The sequence below is a fragment of the Oryctolagus cuniculus genome, chromosome 6, assembly GCF_051225735.1.
Source record: "Oryctolagus cuniculus isolate XC-2025 breed Fujian yellow rabbit chromosome 6, ASM5122573v1, whole genome shotgun sequence".
Lineage (NCBI taxonomy): Eukaryota > Metazoa > Chordata > Mammalia > Lagomorpha > Leporidae > Oryctolagus > Oryctolagus cuniculus.
Genome location: NC_142872.1, coordinates 17,112,712 through 17,128,077, shown reverse-complemented (window position 1 = coordinate 17,128,077; position 15,366 = coordinate 17,112,712).

Sequence of the window (15,366 nt, the reverse complement as noted above, 5' to 3'; positions counted from 1 at the left end):
CCAGCCTCCTTGATGGTTCTTTCATACGAAGCTGTGTACTTACGTACACGAGGATTTATTTTAGGCTGTGTATTGATTCACTAAGTGGCGTGTGTGTGTGTGTGTGTATGGATTAAATGCCTGTGGCCATCTGAACTACTTTATTGGCTGAGCATCGTGGCACAGCAGGCCACATCGCTCCATGGGACGTTCACATTCCATGTTGGAGTGTTGCGTTCGAGTTGTGCCCTTCCTTGCAGTTGAGATTCTTGCTAATGTGGTCTCTAGCGGGTGGCAGATGGTGGTTCAAGTACTTGGGCCTCCACTACCCACGTGGGAGAGGCCTGGGTGGAGTTGCTGGCTCCTGGCTCTGGGCTGGTCCAGACCTGGCTGTATGTACTGGCAAAGGATGGAAGATCCCTCTCTTACTCTCTCTATGTTGCAAACAACTAAAAATAAACACTTGTATTTCTTTTGTTAACTTGAAGTTACTTCAGAGACCTACCTGTGTTTTCCATGTGATTCTGAGGCAGTGACGCATTCTTGGCACGTTTTCCTATAGGTGTGGGGTGTACCGGTTTGGCTGCTTTGCTGCCACAGGAACCAATTCTGTCTGCAGCCAAAATGGGCCTTGGAAAACCGGCTGGCTGGACTCAGTTGGCCCTTCCAGATCCATTCTGCAAGGCACTGTCTCCTGCAGGTTTTCTGCTGTGGCTGACCTCCACGGGTGGCTTCCTGTGGGCTGGCCTTGTCCTCTGGATTTCAGCTGTGTGGATTTCAGCTGTGTTTGGGCAGTGGGAGGAGATTGGAGCAGCAGAGAAAGGCCAGGGCACCTGTTTTGCCACTCCCTCCTTGCTAGTCCCTGGTAGCTCTTTTTTTTTTTTTTTTTTTTTTTGACAGGCAGAGTGGACAGTGAGAGAGAGAGACAGAGAAAAGGTCTTCCTTTGCCGTTGGTTCACCCTCCAATGGCTGCCACGGCTGGCGCGCTGCGGCCGGTACACTGCGCTGATCCGATGGCAGGAGCCAGGTGCTTCTCCTGGTCTCCCATGGGGTGCAGGGCCCAAGCACCTGGGCCATCCTCCACTGCACTCCCTGGCCACAGCAGAGAGCTGGCCTGGAAGAGGGGCAACTGGGACAGAATCCGGCGCCCTGACCGGGACTAGAACCCGGTGTGCCGGCGCCGCTAGGTGGAGGATTAGCCTAGTGAGCCGCGGCGCTGGCTGTCCCTGGTAGCTCTTGCCGGTGGTTTTATTCCTTCTTCTTTGACCTCGGTCCCATCAGGTGTCCCTTCTGTAGTGGCCACGTAGCGTCCTGCCGTAACTGCAGTGTGGAAGTGGGTCTTCTGCTGCTTCCTGGGTCATGTCCTTACCTAGCAGGTAACGGTCAACTTTGTGGTCAGAATACCAGTGCTGCAAAGAATGAATGAAAACAGTTTTAAGCTTTCTGTTTCTCTATTCAGAAATCCAGGGAAGGAGCAGGCTGGCCTCGCATGGATCATGTAGCTGGCGTGGTAATTTACCTGCCCTTGGCCAGGAGAAAGCAGAGCGCCTGGATGAATAGTTCTGCTCAAATCTAGGGGATGATTCCCCTAAGGGAAGTTGGAATGATGTTAGCATAGATAAGAAACATAGATGTGCTCAGCGAAATGCATTTCCACTAAATGGGGGCGTGATAACACCTGTCCCACTCACTTGCAAAGATGGAAGAGAAATGAGGTAGGAGTGGGGGAGGTGCTGTGGCACCGCTTGGGATGCACCTCCTATGGAAGTGCGTGGGATCAAGTCCCACCTCTGCTTCCGATCCAGCGTCCCGTTAACGCCCCTGGGAGGCAGCAGATGGTGGTTCAAGTGCCTGGGTTCATGCGACTCACATAGGAGGCCCAGATGAAGTTCCTAGCTTTGGCCTGGTCCAGCCTTGGCCACATTTGGGGAGTGAACTAGCAGATGGAAGATCTGCCTGCCTCCCTCTTTTTCTGTCTCTCTGCTTTTCAAATAATAATAATAATAATAATAAAGAATTTTAAAAGTTAATAAAAGCAACATAATTCTTGGGACTCAATAAATATTGGCTATTGGGATTAGAATGTTTTCCATATTAATTTTGGAGTTTTAAATAGCTACTTATTTTCCTGGACAAACTTCAGAAATAGCTTTCTGGTTTTTGATAAGGAAGTTCTTCAGATTTTCCTTTTTTAATTGGAATCACACTAAATTTACAAATGGAGAAGTAATTTATAATATTCAAACTTTACAAAAGTTACATTTGGTATTCATCCTGATTTTTGAAAATTTTTTATGGTTCTTAGCACAGTTCTGTAATTTATTTCACTCATTTTCTTAACAATTTTTAAAACTACCCTATACACAAGAGTACTTCAAAAAGTCTGTAGAGGGCTGGACGTTTGGCCAACTGGTTCAGACACCCACACTAGCACCTCGGTTCCATGGCTTCAGCTCCTGATCCCAGCCTCCTGCCAACTGCAGACCCTGGGAGCCCGTGGTGATGGCTCAAGTACTGGGTCCCTGCCACGCACATGCGAGATCAGGATTGAGTGGCTTCTGGCTTTGGAGAAAACCAACAGATAGGAGCTGTCGCTGTTTCTCTTTCACAAACAAAAACAAAAAAAACCAACTTGTAGAAAAATAGAATTAAGGGCTGGCACTGTGGCACGGCACTTGAAGCTGTGTATCCTGTGTAGCCCAGCATCCTGTATGGGCACTGATTCGAATTCTGGCTGCTACACTTCCGATCCAGCTCCCTGCTAGTGCACCTGGGAAAGCCACAGAGGGCCCCTGGACCCACCTGGGAGACCAGGAAGACACTCCTGGCTCCTGGCTCTGGCCTGGCCCAGCCCTGGCTGTTGTGGCCATTTGGGGAGTTAACCAGTGCAAGGAGGATCTCTTTCTTTCTGGCTCTGTTTTTGAAATGTGTAAATAAATATTTTTTTAAAAAAAATAAAAATTGAATTAACAGTTTATTTTGTTGCACACAGTTGTGAAATCCAGGTGTGGTTTTTTCCACAACGCACATTTTCCAGGGCCAGTTTGAGGAGCGCTTGCGTTTCGTGCTCTCGTTGTTGTACATGGGATTCCCCCGCTTAGTGTGGGTCGTGGCAGAGGCCATTTGCTTTCCAAAGTAGATAAATGCGTGAAAGAGCCGCACGGGTTCCACAAGCCCAGCCTTGGCTGTTTGCTCTGTTGTGGGTGGGTAGCCTGGAACTGGCCAAGACCGAGGTGTTCTGCGCTGTCTTTGAGGTGTTGACCTGTAGGTGTCACTGTTGGCCCAGGGCAAGCGGCTCGGGAGGGTGAGGTCAGGGCACCTGTTTGGTCACTGCCTCCTTGCTAGTCCCTGGTAGCTAATGCCAGTGGTTTTGTTCCTTTCTCTATAACCTCAGCCCCATCAGGTGTAACTTCTGTAGTGGCTGCATGGTGTTCTGCCATCATCGCAGTGTGGTGGCGGCCCCGCGGCACTGAGGGGGCTAAGGGGAATGTTTCACAGGGTCCCGCGTTTCCTGCTGCACCGTGGTTACCTGCACAGAGCTCTCTTGGGTAGACCAGAAGCCCCCCGATCTCGGAGACGCAGTGCTTGCCTGGGACTGCACGTGGCATCTTTGACATTGAGACATTGAGAGACATTGAGAGCTGGGATTCAGGTGTCTTCCATACTTTCCATGCTTACGTCCCAGGCACTTTTCTTTTTTTTTTTCTTTTTCTTTTTCTTTTTTTTTTTTTGACAGGCAGAGTGGACAGTGAGAGAGAGAGACAGAGAGAAAGGTCTTCCTTTGCCGTTGGTTCACCCTCCAATGGCCGCTGCGGCCGGCGCACCGCACTGATCCGATGGCAGGAGCCAGGAGCCAGGTGCTTCTCCTGGTCTCCCATGCGGGTACAGGGCCCAAGGACTTGGGCCATCCTCCACTGCACTCCTGGGCCACAGCAGAGAGCTGGCCTGGAAGAGGGGCAACCGGGACAGAATCCGGCTCCCCAACCGGGACTAGAACCCGGTGTGCTGGTGCCGCAAGGCGGAGGATTAGCCTAGTGAGCCGCGGCACCGGCCCGGTTTTCTTGCTTTCAAAAATTAATTTACCTGAAAGTAGAGAGACACTAAGTGGGGGTGGGAAGAACCTGCCCATGTGCTGATCTGTTTCCCAAATGCTGTAGTGAGCCAGGGGCTAGGGAGTCAATCCAGGTCTCCTACCTGTTGCAGGAACCCAGTTACTTGAGCTGTCACTGCTGCCTCCCAGGGTCTGCTTTAGCAGAACTCTGGATCAGGAGCAGAACAGGGTATGACATTCAGGCATTCTGCTGTGGGCTGCAGGCATGTCACCTGCTGGGCCACACGCCTCTTCCCAAAGTGCGTAGTTAGTGTATGGAGTCAGGGCTGTCAGGACCCCTGGGTTCCATTCCCAACTCTGGGCCCTGGGCAGGTGGCATTGCTGAGGGCTGTGCCAAGGGCTCCCTGCCTCCTGTGTGCAGCTGGTGCAGGCCTGGCCCACCCGGGAGGCACCCTGGTAATTGGAAGAGGCTCAGTGGTCTGGCCTGATTAGGGTCACCCCCGGGTCCACGTTCATCTCTGTGGCAGACAGGGTCTGGAGGACACCATAAAGCCCAGGGGTTAGGATGCTGTGGGGCAGGCAGGGCGTGGGCCCTCGGAGCAGACATTTGCCTGGATCAGCGGAGAGGAAGGAACGGGCCAAGTGCAGGTGCAGTGGGAGCTCTGGAGCAGCCGCCTCTGACTGACAGCAGGATCCCAGGACTTGAGAGGGACTTGGAGGGGAGGAAAGCTCTTTCTGATGACCTCCCTGTGTGTGCTGGTGGGGGTCCACAAGGAAGGTTCCTAAAGCTTAAGAAGAACCAGATGGGGGCCGGCATTGTGCTGCACCACAAGGTTAAGCTGCCACCTGGGACGCCAGTGGCCCATAGGGGCACCCGTTTGAGTCCCGGCTGCTCTACTTTGGATCCAGCTCTCTGCTAATGTGCCTGGGAAAGCAGCAGCAGATGGCCCAAGTGCTTGGGCTCCTGGGCCCATGTGGGAGACCCGGATGAAGCTCCTGACTCCTAGCTTTGGTGGCCGTTTGAGGAGTGATCCAGTGGATGGAAGACCTCTCTTTCTCTTTCCCTCTCTCTGTCTTTCCCTCCCGCTCTGCAACTCTGACTTTAAAAATAGATAAATAAATAAGAAGAATCAGGTGTGAGCGCCAGAGCAAGCCTAATACAGCTGGGGCTTGTTGAAGCTCCAGGAGACACGCCCACAAGCCAATGGTGCTTTTTTCCTATTTAATGCCGGACACTGCGGCCGATCTCCCAGGCGCCCTCCCTCCTCCTGGTAACTAGCGTGTGTGCCTCTCCCAACCCAACTTCGCAGTGGTTTCTTTGGAATTAATGAGCATCGTGCCTGAGCCTTTTTGGACCTCTGGCTGCAGTAGCACGAGAGTCTGTCAGCAGGTGCCGCGTGACTGCAGGAGGAGACCTCCGAGGAGGCGGGGAACGCGCAGGCCTGGCTGTGCTTGCAGCGGCTCTGTCACAGGTGCTTATCCATTGGAAAGGGACTTCAGACATGCGGCAGAGATGGGCGGGAAGCGAGGTGGCGAGGTGTACTGCAGGGAACGCACCTGGCAGGCCTGGCGGGCGTCTCAGCAAAGAACGGAGGCCTTGTGTGCACTCAGCTTCGAGTTTCTATGGGTACGGCCCAGTGTTTCTCCTCCCCAGTCTCTGTTCCGAGATACTTCTGTGCTGGGCTTCATCAGTGTGATGTTGATGGACCCAGCGGCCCACCCAGAGCAGGTTTGGGAAGCTTCCCCCCCGTGGTGTCCTTAGGCGAGGGCTGGGGACCACCTACAGGGTTAGGGTACGTGGCAGGAATTCTGATGTATAAATACCAGCGGCTTCCAAGGCACGTTCCTATGACTCTTACCTCATCAATGACTTCAACTTCCTGGTTTTTTTTCCTCTCCTCCTCTGGCCCCTCTCACACACATCTGCTATTATCTTCTAACTAACAGTTAGAACAGGAGCTTATAGAACTTAGCAAAGGAGCAAGGAGTTTTCAAAGAAGTGACCAAAAGGGGAGCCGGTGTGGTGGCATGGCAGGCAAAGCCTGCTTACACGTGGCCACCAGTTGAAGTCCCCTCGGCTCCACTGCTGATCCCACTCCCTGCTCATGGCCTGGGAAAGCAGCGGAAGAGGCCGAAGTGCTTGGATCCTGTATCCCCGACGTGGGCAGACCCAGATGAGGCTCCTGGCTTCCATCTGGCCTGGCACTAGCTGGTTGTTGCTGGCATTTGGGAGTGAACCAGCAGATGGAAGATCTGCCTGTCTCACCCTCTATAGCTTTGCCTTTCCAATAAAATAAATCTTAAAAGTCACTGAAAAAAAAGTTTTAAAAAAGTGATGCTTGGGGCCAGCATTGTGGTATAGTGGGTAAAGCTGCTGCCTACAGTGCTGGCATCCCATGTGGGTGCCAGTTCGAGACCTGGCTGCTCCACTTCCGATCCAGCTCTCTGTTATGGCCTGGGACAGCAGTAGGGATGGCCAAGGTCCTTGGGCCCCTGCACCCAAGTGGGAGACCTGGAAGAAGCTCCTGGCTTTGGATCTGCGCAGCTCTGGCTGTTGTGGCCACCTGGGGAGTGAACCAGCAGACAGAAGACCTCTCTCTCTGCCTTTCTAACTCTCCTTTTCAAATAAATAAATTTAAAAAAAAAGTGATGCGGGAGAAAGGACCTCAAATTTCTAGGGGCAGCAACATGTGAATAAGAGTTTGTGGAAAAACGAAGTTTATTCTGATGCAAAAAATAAAACCTAAAGTGTATGTATAGTGACTTACAGTACATGCTTTCCGGAGGCGTTTGGAAGAACCATCAGAGAGGGGAAGCTAAGGGTGGATGAAGGGGAAGAGTAAAGTTTGTTATACACACTCCTTGGGTGCTGTCTCCGGGCTGGTCATGTACAAAGTTTGGTCCTTTTTGATGGTGTGGGAAGAGGGTTTTTTTGTTTGTTGTTGTTAGTTGGTGCCCTGCTGTTAGGCAAAGACAGGGGTGGTCAAGAGCTTTTGTTGTATTTTCTTGTTCTCAGATGCCCTAAGCTCAAGATGGTTCTTACATCTAAGTGATGTGTTTATCTGACCTCAGAATTGGCCTTGGCCGGCGCCGCGGCTCACTAGGCTAATCCTCCACCTTGTGGCGCCAGCACACCAGGTTCTAGTCCCAGTCGGGGCACCAGATTCTGTCCTGGTTGCCCCTCTTCCAGTCCAGCTCTCTGCTATGGCCAGGGAGTGCAGTGGAGGATGGCCCAAGTGCTTGGGCCCTGCACCCCATGGGAGACCAGGAGAAGTACCTGGCTCCTGGCTTCGGATCAGCATGATGCACCGGCCGCAGTGCACTGGCCACGGCGGCCATTGGAGGGTGAACCAACAGCAAAGGAAGACTTTTCTCTCTGTCTCTCTCTCTCACTGTCCACTCTGCCTGTCAAAAAAAAAAAAAAAAAGAATTGGCCTTTACAGCATCCTGGTCTGAATGCAAGGCCCGCAAGGGCATTTCAGGCAGGGAACGCCAAGACACTGTGGCAAAAAAAATATCCTACATGAAGGACCTTGGTGGGTGTGACCCCAGTGGGAAGCAGCAGTCATCAAAGAAGGAGGTACCTTCCTCTGAAGGGAGGAGAGAACTTCCACTCTGCTTATGGCCGTGTAAATACTGACAGAGACTGTAGACTCAGAAGGCTTCCATAGCCTGGGGAGCTCATATCAAGAGCCTCAGGTGATCATACATAAGGGCATTGTTAAATTAACAACAGGAATCACCGTGCACTTACTTCCTGTGCAGGACTTCTGTCTTCAAAGAACTGTATTATGAGAGTTAACAGTAAAACTTACTCTCAATGGTTTGTTTTGTTTTAGTGTATTAAGTCCAGGATATCCTTATGTATCATAAGTTTTAGTTATGCCTAAGTGCTCACAAATGATGTATTGTTCTTGGGTGCTTCTTTAAAGTTAATTAAGTTTTTTTTTAAAGTGAAATTGAACATGTAGTGACTTTGAACAGCCCTTGTCTCAACTGTTGAACAGTTTTTTATGCAAATTGTTGAACTTTTTTACTTAGTATAGAGTTGGTCTTCTGTGTATAAAGTTAGTTGAAGATAGGTCTTAGTAGAGAATAGGACTGGGAATGGGAGGGGGGAGGAGGAAGGGTGAGACTACGGGTGGGAGGGTGGGGATGGTGGGAAGAATGACTGCATATCTAAAGTTGCACTTACGAAATGAAGGAAGTTGGTATTCGTTAAATAAAAGACTGTCTTTGGGAAAAGTTTTAAGAGTGGTGTGCTTAGGGAGGTAGATAGGGAACTTTGATTAGAACTGGTTTGATCTTCGATCGCAATGACTGCTCTAAGATACTGGTGCAAAACTGTGCCAAAATGAACTGAACTTTTCATGCTGTTTTCCATCTAGGTCTTCAGGATTTATTTCTTTGAAAGGCAGAGTGAATGAGCAGGAAAGATCTTCTATCCTTTGGTTCACTCCTCACATGGCCTCTACGGCCAGGCTAAAGTCAAGAGATTGAGCAAGGTCTCCCAGGTGGATGCAGGGGCTGAAGTACCTGGGCCACCTGCTGCTGCTTTCCCAGGCACATAGGAAGGGAGGTGGGTCGGAAATGGAGCGACTTGGACACCCATATGGGATGTTAGCATTGCAGGCTGTTGCTTAACCTGCTGTACCACAATGCCAGCCCCTCCTCCAAGTTCCTAAGTAATCAGTGGAGATTCCTATAATGGACTAGGAATCTCAGTGTGGTTTGAGTGGGTGTCTTCAAAAGGTTCTCTGAGTATCCAGACTGTAGGGCTTTGATCAGGGACAATGCCCTGAACAGAATGAGGGATGTGCTCTGTTTTGTGGGTTATTTGGGCTTCTAGCACCAGGAGGGTGCTCGGCTGTGAGCTCTGCTCTGTCTCAGAATGCACCTGTGGACCTTTTTGGGGACCTTAATGACTCATTGCCTCGCCTCTCTATGGATTAACAGCATTTTAGGGCTGCTTCTCGCTCTTACTGTGTGCTGCACACTTGGAGAACCAGTTGTGAGTTTTACTCTGCAGTTTTCTTTTTAACATTGATTTATTTGAAAGTGACAGGGACACACATAGCTCTTTTGGTGTACACACACATACATGGACGTGTGAGCACACACACACACAGAGCTCTTCTGTTTGTTGGTTCACTCACCAAATACCCACGACAGCCAGGGTTGGGCCAGGCTGAAGCTGGGACTAGGAACTCAATTCCAGTGTCCCACATGTGTAGCAGGAATGCATGTATTGGAAACATCAACCACTCCCTCCTAAGCACATGCGCAGGAAACAGGACTAGAAGCACAGGTGGGGCTTGATCCTGGGAACCCCAGTATGTAGGCATCCCAAGCAGGGGTTAACCCGCCATACCACAACACCTGCCCCAGATGCACTGAAGATTTTTGTTTGCTTCCTTCAAGCAATGATACGTTCCAACTCTGGGGGAAAAAAATACATGATGCCTGGAATGTTTCCCTAGTGCTCTAAACCCACGCTCCAGATGTCCAAAGCAGAGTGCTCACATGATTGTGGCCTCTTGAAGTGGAAGAAGCTTCTGAATAAGTATGAGGGAAGCTCTGGCTTCCAGGCTGCAGAACTGGAGGCACTAATGCAGTGAGTTGTTGCAGACACGTTGTGCTATGCAAGGAGGTTGGCCAGGCCCCTCACCCGCCCCTCCCTCCCTCCCTCCGCAGCCATCTGAGCTGCAGGTCAAGTGTGCCTCACTGCCGTGGGTCCTGTGACCGCTTTGGGCTTGGTCCTGCTTGTACTTCTGACCTGTACGTTGACCTCTCACAAGGGCATGGCCGCCTTTCCTGTTGGATGGACTTCACTGTACCTTGCTCACTGGAAGCACAGGGCTGTGCTGGCTGCTGCAGCTGAGACAGCTGTGCGCTCCCGAAGCTCTGCTCACCACAGGGAGCTGCCTTCCTGTGATCGCACAGCCTCCATGCCTCCTGGCACGAATGACTGCAGTGCCATCAGCCTAGGCTTGCATCTTGGCAAGTAAGCTGGGTGGTGTGCCGTGTGCTCCGTCCCCAACGGGATCTCTCTGTGACATGCTCTCTTCGAGGTCTGTGCAGGGATAATTGTTCCCTCAGTTGTTTGAGTGACTTGGAGGGCTTGGGTTTTGAGCAGGTTTCTAGAACTGAAGGAGACTGGCAACTGGACGGACTCCCTTGCTGTGCAGCACCCTTGGCTGACCTCTCTTCCCATGTCAGTCAGTATAGTACAAGTCGTGCGGTGGCTCATGGGTGCGTAATAACTGAAGAACATGCATTCCAGGTTGTTCGTGCAGTTAGAAGGTCTACCTCCAGTTACTACTTTTAAGAATTTCTTGTTTGACATCCAGTGTTGCGGTGCAGTGGGTTAAACTACTGTTTGTGCTGTCACATGTCATATCGGAATGCTGGTCTGATCCTGGCTGCTCCACCTCTGATCCAGCTCCTTGCTATTGCACCTGGGAAAGCAGCAGGTGATGGTTCAAGTGCTCCGGCACCTGCCACCCATGTGGGAGACCTGGATTGAGTTCTTGGCTCTTGCCTTCAACCTGGCCCAGGCCTGGCTGTTCAGGACATTTGGGGAATTAACTTACGCATGGAAGATGCTTATGTCTCTGGCTCCCCCTGCCACTGTCCCCTCTGTCCCCTCTGTTGCTCTACCATTCAAATAAATAAATCTTGAAAAATACTTTAAAACTTTTTTCATGTTATTTGAAAGAAGACAAAGATTTATCTATGCCTTGGCTAACTCCCCTAGTGCCTGAACTAGGCAGGTGTGGACCAGGCCAAACGCAGATACCTGGAACTCAGTCTGAGTCTCCCGTATTGTTGTTGCTTGATATGGTAAGGTATCTGTTTACATTTGTTGAATCAACAAATAAGTGGATGATTTGTAGAGTTGGGGCTTCTGTTCATGCAATGAGTAGCCTTGGGTTGTGGTCGAGAGGGCCCATTTTCCACCCCCGCATCCATCTCCATGTTACAGTGGGCGCCTCACTGCCCGCAGGAGAGTCGCTCCTTGTGGACAGACCAGAGGGCTGGGCTTCCAGGCATGATAGACCAGCCCTGGACTGCCTACCCTCAGTTCTTTGAGAGATGCACGGAGAATCTTGTATCTTGTTGACACTGTTGTAATTGTGGTGTTGTGTTTCTTACTGCTAACCACCTCACCTAATGAGAACAGATGTGCTATATTTAATGTTTATGTTCATGAAGAGCAGGGAGAGATTGGGATTAAAAATTTAGATCTTGGGCAGATACTGTGGCATGGGGGTAAGGCCACCACTTGCAGTGCCGGCATCCCATGTGGGTGCTGGTTTGAGTCCCAGCTGCTCTGCTTCTTATCCAGCTCCCTGCTATGGCCTGGGAAGGCAGTAGAAGATGGCCCAAGTCCTTGGGCCCCTGCACCTGTGTGGGAGACCCAAAGGAGGCTCCTGGTTCCTGACTTTGAATTTGCTCAGCTCTGGCCATTGTGGCCATTTTGTGAATGAAGAAGCAGATAGAAGACCTCTCTCTATATCTCTCTCTGCCTCTGCCTCTGCCTCTCTGTAACTCTGTCTTTCAAATAAATAAATATTTTTAAAAAGATAGAGCCAAACAACAACAACAAAAATCTGAATTTAATTTGGTCCAGCAGTTAAAGTTGCTGTTGAGACAGCCTTGGGCCCACACTCGTGTTCCTGTGTTCATTGCCTGAATCTGGCTCCTAACTCCAGTTTCCAGGCAGTGTGAGCCCTAGGAGGCAGAGGTAGATGGCTCACCTAGCTGGGTTCCCACTACCTACAGGGGAGACCTCAATTGCATTCTGGGCTCCTGGCTGCGGCCCCAGTCCAGCCCTGGGCATCAAGGGCATTTATAGTGGATGCAAGTGTCTTGTGTTTCTTATTCAAGGAGCAGTCAGACAACAAAATCTAGATAGAGCTAGATGGCTGTGGAAAACCACGCCAGCTGGAGGTGTTCCGAATCTTAGGAGAGCCTCAGCTGAAGTTATTTTCTTGGCTAACTTACTGCTAAACTATACTACTTGTAGGGCTTTTCTCCTTTAACTTCTTCTATCGCATGTTAAACTGTTGATAGATCAGATGCATCGCTCTGGACCCAAAATATCTGCAAGAGCAGTTGGCATTCAAGCAGGAAGCTCCCAATGCCTGTCCAGACAGCGTCATTCCTGGCCGTAAAAGGCCGCCCAACTGCACACCCTCCTTCATGAAAGATTCTATCGGACTATTTTTATGTTCCAGAGGTCAGTTTCTTTTTCCTGATTTCCTGTAAAGGATTTAAGTTTCATTATTGCTTCACCGAGGTCACATAAATGACAGCTTCCTGGAGAGAAGAATGTTCCTGTTTCTTACACGGGTGCTTTCCTCTGCGTCCCTTACTGTCTGAATCGGGAAGGAACAAGGAGATGCTGCCTTGGTCCAAGGGGTGTCGGCTGCAAGTGACGTGTGGCCAGTGCACGGGCGGGCCGTGAGATAGCCTTGGAGATGAGCAGGTCGGCGAGCCGCGGCTCTGGGGGAAGCATGTGCTTCATCGTTAGGTCAATGAGGCTTCTTTCCGTTAGAAGTTCCCGCTGAGTGCACGCAGCGATGGGATTGGGAGCTTAGTCGACCCGACTGGAGTCGGGGGATGTTGAATGACAAGCATTTTCTCCTGATGCTCTTGGACCCGGAGCTGCTGCAGACAAAGAGCAGAGGCTCCCGTTTGGGGAACCCACGTGGGTTTGGACATTGGCTGGGCTGTCTGCAGAGGGCGCTCCCTCTGACCCCTTTGGTCAGATGCCTGGATGCTGTTCAGCTGTATCCAGTTGTCTTTCTGTTGTTAGGAATGATCAGGGCAGTGGGTGTTTAGCCTGGTGGTGAAGATGCCTGCGTCCTACACGGAATTACTTGGGTTTGATTCCTGGTCTCCTCCTCACTCCAGACACTGGGAGGCGCTGGTGATAGCTTAAATAATTGCCTCCTGCCACCTACGAAACTTGGTTCCCTTCAGTAACTTTTAAATGAGCAGTCCCCCCCACCCCCCACCCCCGTTGGTTCATTCTTCAGCTTTTCTTTTCCTGTAAAATCACCTTCCCAGGGACAGCATTTCAGCCTAGTGATGGAGGTAACTCATTAGGGGCCAGTGCTGTGGCGTAGAGGGTAAAACTGCCACCCCATATGGGTGCTGGTTCATGTCCTGGCTGCCCCTCTTCATATCCAGCTCTCTGCTATGGCCTGGGAAAGCAGTGAAAGATGGCCAAATCCTTGGGCCCCTGCACCTGCGTTGGATACCTGGAAGGAGCTATGGCTTCCGATCAGCTCAGCCCTAGCAGTTGTGGGCATCTGGGGAGTGAACCAGCAGATGGAAGACCTTTCTCTCTGTCTCTCCCTCTCTATCTGCAACTCTACCTCTCGAATACATAATAAATTTTTTTTTTTAAAAGTAACTCAATAGGATGCTCACATTCCACTTTGGAGTAGCTGGTTCAGCTCCTGACTTTGGCTCCTAATTGCAACTTCTGGATACTGAGCGTCCTGGGAAGGAGCAAGTGAAATACTAGGCTTCTGGCACCCATGCAGGGGATCTGGGTTAAGTTTCAGGCTCCTGGCTTTAGCCTGGCCCAACCCTGGGTGTTGGAGTACTGGAACAGTGAACCAGTGGATGGGAGATGTGTGTCTGCCTCTCAGTAAATCCAAATTGAAGGAACATGATCAGATACGGGTGGCTGGCAGGAGAGGTTTCGGTGTTTGTGCTTCCTTGATGAAGAGTTCTGTAGGGGCTGACACTGTGGCACAGAAGGTTAAGCCTCTGCAGTGCTAGCATCTCCTATGGACACCAGTTCGAGCCCTGGCTGCTCCACTTTGGATCCTGCTCCCTGCTAGTAAGCCTGGGGAGGCAGTGCAAGATGGCCCAAGTACTTGGGCTCTGAACCTACATGGGGGACTTGGAGGAAGCTCCTGGCTCCTGGCTTCAGTCTGGCGCAGACCCTACTGTTGAGGCCATTCAGGGAGTGAACCAGAGAATGGAAGATCCCTCTCTGCTCACTCTATTTCAGGTTTTCAAATAAATATTTTTTTAAAAAAGAGTTCTTCAAATAATCATGAATATTACCAATATCAAAACAATATTTCAGTTCATTTTTAAAAAAGATTTATGTTTGTTTGAAAGGCACAGTTAGAGGTCTTCGATCTGCTGGTTCATTTCCCAGATGGCCACAATGACCAAGGCTGGGCCAGGCCAAAGCCAGGAGCAGCTTCTGGTTCTCTCACGTGGGTGCAGGGGCCCAGGCACTTGGGTCATTCTCTGCTGCTTTTCCAGGCATATCAGCAGGGTTCTGGATCTGAAGTAGAGCAGCTGGGACTTGAACTGGCGCCCATAAGGGATGCTGGCATTACAGGCAGTGGCTTAACTTGCTATGCCACCATACCGGCCCAGCAATTTAGTTTAACAATCTTAATTAGCTTTATTTTTTATCCTGGAATCAAGAAACACTTTATACCACACTTAGAATGAGTGCTCTGATGAGGTGGGCTTGGTTTCTTGGTTTGTTTAGTTCAGAGACAGAATCAAAGTTCAAATCCACTGGTTCACTACTTAACTGTTGGAGCAGCCAGCGTTGGGCGAAGCCAAAGCCAGGAGCTAGAAATGCAGTGCAGGTGTCCCGTGTGGATAGCAGGGACTTGCTGGTCACCTCCCAGGACGTTCATTTGTAGGAAGCTCAGATTGGGAGTTTGAGTGGGAATTACACTTTGGTACTGTGAAGTGGGATAACCACTAGGCCAAATGTCTACCCTGGGAGTCTTTTTTTTTTTTTTTAATATTTTTAAATTTATTTATTTTGTTTGCTTGTTTGAAAGGTAGAGTGACAAAGAGAAATGGATCTGCTGTCTGCTAATTCATTATTTTGACTGAGACCAGAAGCCAAGTACTTGGGGCATGCGCTGCTTTCCCAGGCACAGTTGCAGGAAGTTGGATCAGAAACAGAGCAGTTGGGACTTGAGCCAACTCTTGAATCTTGGATGGCAGCATTGTAGCAGGCAGCTTGGCCCTGCTATGCCAGAGGGGAGGTGGTTTTATAGACAGAGAAAGGCCGAAGAAGCTAACAGTGATAAAAAGAAAGGCAGATCAGTCATTTCAAAGAACAATTGAAAAATAACAGGTGGGTTAACATCAGATTACTTCAAGTTGGCTTTGTAAGGATTAGAGTAAAATACGCTGGGGTCAGAGACGCAGGAGGCTCCATTATGATGCCGATTAAATTTGGTCATTATCTGCCAAACTATGGTTTCTTAGAAAGTCAAAGACAGCTCCGTTTTCAGCTTGGTGAAGTAAAATAGCACAGTGGACACCGTTTTTAT